General features: G+C 40.2%; 1 pseudogene; it reads left to right on the top strand.

Moving 5' to 3' along the window:
• The first annotated feature begins 1,749 nt into the window (after positions 1 to 1,749).
• Positions 1,750 to 2,376, top strand: LOC137224374 (rRNA-processing protein FCF1 homolog pseudogene; annotated as a pseudogene).
• Positions 2,377 to 4,536: the final 2,160 nt, after the last annotated feature.

Here is a 4,536-nt window from a genome sequence, read left to right as displayed (position 1 = left end):
GGAAAAATCTGAATCCTTATACTATCTCAAGGAAGCTGAATAGAAAATGTTTCCTAAGAAGTATTAGTTCTGATGTGACCATGACTCTGTTAGTTATATAGCAGGCATAGTTTCTCATCAGGGGAAATCTTGTCCTTATCTACTACCCTCCTCCCAGTTGATGTAGAGAAGTGACAGTGCTTTGGAAGTTCAGCTGGTGTTTAAGACTGTCAGTCAGGGATTCCACCTGGATCCTGCATCTCTCACTGATTTGACTTGTGAGCGTTTGGTTAGCACCAAGCTCCCTCCCATCTGTAAGCTAATGCCCATGGCAGCTATGGGAGAGAAAGGGCTGACACTACCACCTCCAGGGAAACCTGGAGCAGGTATTCTAAACTCTAGACCAGTGATTCTGAACCATGTCTGATTATGAGAACCACCTGGGGAGATTTTTTTAAAATTCAGCAATTCTGATTCAGGTAATCTGTTTCTCCTTTTAAAATCTCCCCTCGTGAATTTAATATTTTGCAAGGGTTGAGAACCACTGTTTGGTTTTATTAAGGTAACATTGGTTTGTAACATTGTATGTTTCTTGTATACAACATTATATTTTGACTTCTATATACACTGCAGCATATCCATCACTATAAGTTTGTTTTCCACTCATTACCCTATGGTTGACTCCCTTTACCCATTTCACCCTCCCCCCACCCCCTTCCCCTCTGATAACCACTAATCTGTTCTCTGTATCTATGTATTTTCTGTTTGGTTTGTTCATTTATTTTGTTTACTTTTTTTACATTCCACGTATGAGTGAAATCATACAGGTACTTGACTTATTTTACTTAGCATATTAATGCCCTCAAGGTCCATCCATGTTGTTGCAAATAGCAAGATTTCATCTTTTTATGGCTGAGTAGTAGTATTCCATTGTCTGTATATATGCCACATCTTTATCCATTCATCCATTTATGGGCACTTAGATTGTTTCCATATCTTGAGTATTGTAAAAATGTTGCAATGAACATAGGGGTGCATGTATCTTTCCAATTAGTGTTTTTGTATTGTTTCTATAAATACCCAAAAATGAAATAGCTGGATCATTTAGTGCGTCTAGTCTTAATTTTTTGAGGAATCTCCATTGATATAAGTGGGGTGTTAAAAGTTCTAACAGTAGTTGTGTTGCTGTCAGTTTCTCCCTTTGGGTCTGTTAATAATTGCTTTAAATATTTTGGTGCTGTTATATTAGCTCCAAATATATTAATAACTGTTATATCTTCTTGATGAATTGTCCTCTTTATCACTCTATAATGTCCATCTTTGTCTCTTGTTACCTTTTTTGATTGAAGTTTATTTTGTTGGATGGGTGTGGCTATACCCACTTTCTTTTGGCTGTCATTTGTGTGGAGTATCATCTTCCCCCCCTTCACTTGGAGCTTCAGTTTGTCTTTAGAGCTGGATGAGTCGCCTAGATATAGCATAGAGTTGGGTCTTGTTTTTAATCCATCCACTCTATTTCTTTTGACTGGTGAATTCAACCCATTTACATTTAGGGGGATTACTGATAAATGAGGACTTAGTACTGCTCTTTTGTCTTTTGTTTTCCAGTTCTTTTATATCTCCATTGTTTCTTTTTCCTTGTGTTTATGTCTGCCATTTTAGTCTGGCAGTTTCTATGACGTTTTTCTCAGTTTCCTCTTTTTTTATATTTTGTGTCTCTGCTCTAGATTTATGTTTTGTGGTTACCGTGAGGTTTGTATAAAATGTGTCATAGGTAGAGAAACAACAGTGCGGCGTGAACACGGGGAAGCAAAAGAAAACACGGAAGTATGCAACCATGAAGCGAATGCTTAGTCTCAGAGATCAGAAGCTTAAAGAAAAGGGTAGATTAAAACCGAAAAAGAAAGAAAAGAAAGATCCCAGTGCACTCAAGGAAAGAGAGGTCCCCCAACACCCTTCCTGCTTATTTTTCCAATATAACACACAGCTGGGCCCACCTTACCACATCTGGTCGATACCAACTTTATCAACTTTTCCATTAAAGCCAAACTGGACTTAGTGCAGTCAATGATGGACTGGCTGTATGCCAAGTGTATCCCTTGTATAACTGACTGCGTAATGGCTGAAATTGAGAAATTGGGGCAGAAGTGTTGAGTGGCTCTAAGGATTGCCAAGGATCCAAGATTTGAACGATTACCATGCACACACAAAGGAACCTATGCGGTTGACTGCTTAGTACAGAGAGTAACTCAGCACAAGTGTTACATTGTGGCCACAGTTGACCAGGACCTTAAACAAAGAATCTGGAAGATCCCTGGAGTTCCTATCATGTACATTTCTAGCCATAGGTACAACACTGAGTGGCTGCCAGATGATTATGGGGCCACTTGGTTCTAATTCTTTTTGTTGTTGTTGTTGTTTTTGTTTTTTGCGGTACACAGGCCTCTCACTGCTGTGGCCTCTCCCGTTGCGGAGCACAGGCTCTGGACACGCAGGCTTAGCGGCCATGGCTCACGGGCCCAGCTGCTCTGCGGCATGTGGGATCTTCCCGGACCGGGGCACGAACCCGTGTCCCCTGCATCGGCAGGCGGACTCTCAACCACTGCGCCACCAGGGAAGGCCTCAGTTCTAATTCTTAAAAGACAAATTTCCTCTGCCTTCCTTCGACCAACTTTATCTTTTGCCAGTTCATTAAACATGCTATAGCATGAATTATTATTCCACTCACACATATGCTCTGTAATGAACTGAGTATGGTTAAATACACTCACTTTTTTTTTTTTCGTTACGCCGGCCTCTCACTGTTGTGGCCTCGCCCGTTGCGGAGCACAGGCTCCAGACGCGCAGGCTCAGCGGCCATGGCTCACGGGCCCAGCCGCTCCACGGCATGTGGGATCTTCCCGGACCGGGGCACGAACCCGTGTCCCCTGCATCGGCAGGCGGACTCTCAACCACTGCGCCACCAGGGAAGGCCTCAGTTCTAATTCTTAAAAGACAAATTTCCTCTGCCTTCCTTCGACCAACTTTATCTTTTGCCAGTTCATTAAACATGCTATAGCATGAATTATTATTCCACTCACACATATGCTCTGTAATGAACTGAGTATGGTTAAATACACTCACTTTTTTTTTTTTCGTTACGCCGGCCTCTCACTGTTGTGGCCTCGCCCGTTGCGGAGCACAGGCTCCAGACGCGCAGGCTCAGCGGCCATGGCTCACGGGCCCAGCCGCTCCACGGCATGTGGGATCTTCCCGGACCGGGGCACGAACCCGTGTCCCCTGCATTGGCAGGTGGACTCTCAACTGCTGTGCCACCAGGGAAGACCTACACTCACTTTTTAATGTTGTTTTGAAAATTATATTTTGTGTCATTTTAAAATTCGTTGCATCTTTTAATAAATCAAATAATTGCTCACATAAAAAAAAAGCTCTCATAGATAAAATAGTCCTTCTTCTCCTGATAGTGTCTTGTCTTCATTTGCCTACATGGCTTCCATCCTTTTCCTATTCCCCTTTTATGTTTTTATTGTCTCAAATAACCTCTTTTTATGTTGTGAGTTTGCTCCCAAATAGGAGTAGCTAATGTTAATTTATACTGCCTTTTTCTCTTTAACCTTTATGCTATAATTAAATGTTTAACAACCTATTCTGATACAGAGTAGCAAGTTTTTGATTCTATTTATCACCTTACTCAAAGTTTTCTGTACTTTGCCCTTTTTTTTTTTCTGGAAGAAGCGTTCCTTTCTACATTTCTTGTTAGACAGGTCTAGTGGTGAGGAACTCCCTCAGCTTTTGTTTCTCTGGGAAAACCTTTATTTCTCCTTCATATCTGAAGCATAACTTTGCTGGATAGAGTACTCTGGGCTGATATTTTTTACCTTTTGATATTTTGAATATGTCATTCCACTCTCTCCTGGCCTATAGAGTTTCTGCTAAAAATTTTGTTGATAGACTAATGGGGGTTCCTTTGGGGGTTACTGTCTTTTTTCCCCTGGTTGCCTTAAAAATATTTTGTCATTGAATTTTGATAGTTTAATGTATCTTGGAGAATGTGTTTTTGCATTGAGGTACTTAGGTGTACTCTTAGCATCATGACTTGTGCATCCAGCTTCTTCTCCAAGTTTTGGAAGATCTCAGCTATTATTTCTTTAAATAAACTTTCTGTCCTCTTCTTCATCTCTTCTCCTCCTGGGATAACTATTATCCCTATGTTGCCTTTTCCAGTGAAGTCAGATAGTTCTTGTAGAATTTCTTAATTTATTTTTAGTTCTTAGTTCTCTCTCCTCTTCTACCTGAATTATTTCTAGATTTTTATCTTTGAGCTTGATAATTCTCTCTTCCATATGGTCTGCTCTATTTTCAATGTTTTCTAATGCATTCTTCATCTCACTTTTTTTAGTTCTTCCACTCCAGAATTTCTATTTGGTTCTTTTTTTTTTTTTTTCTTTTTTTTTGCAGATAGCATTTTTTAATTTACAGAGGGGTTTGCCTACTTTCACTTTTTTAAAATAACATCTTTATTGGAGTATAATAGCTTTACAATGGTGTGTTAGTTTC

Source organism: Pseudorca crassidens, chromosome 5 (genome assembly GCF_039906515.1).
Source record: "Pseudorca crassidens isolate mPseCra1 chromosome 5, mPseCra1.hap1, whole genome shotgun sequence".
Taxonomy (NCBI): domain Eukaryota; kingdom Metazoa; phylum Chordata; class Mammalia; order Artiodactyla; family Delphinidae; genus Pseudorca; species Pseudorca crassidens.
This window is presented reverse-complemented; position numbering and strand designations above follow the sequence as displayed.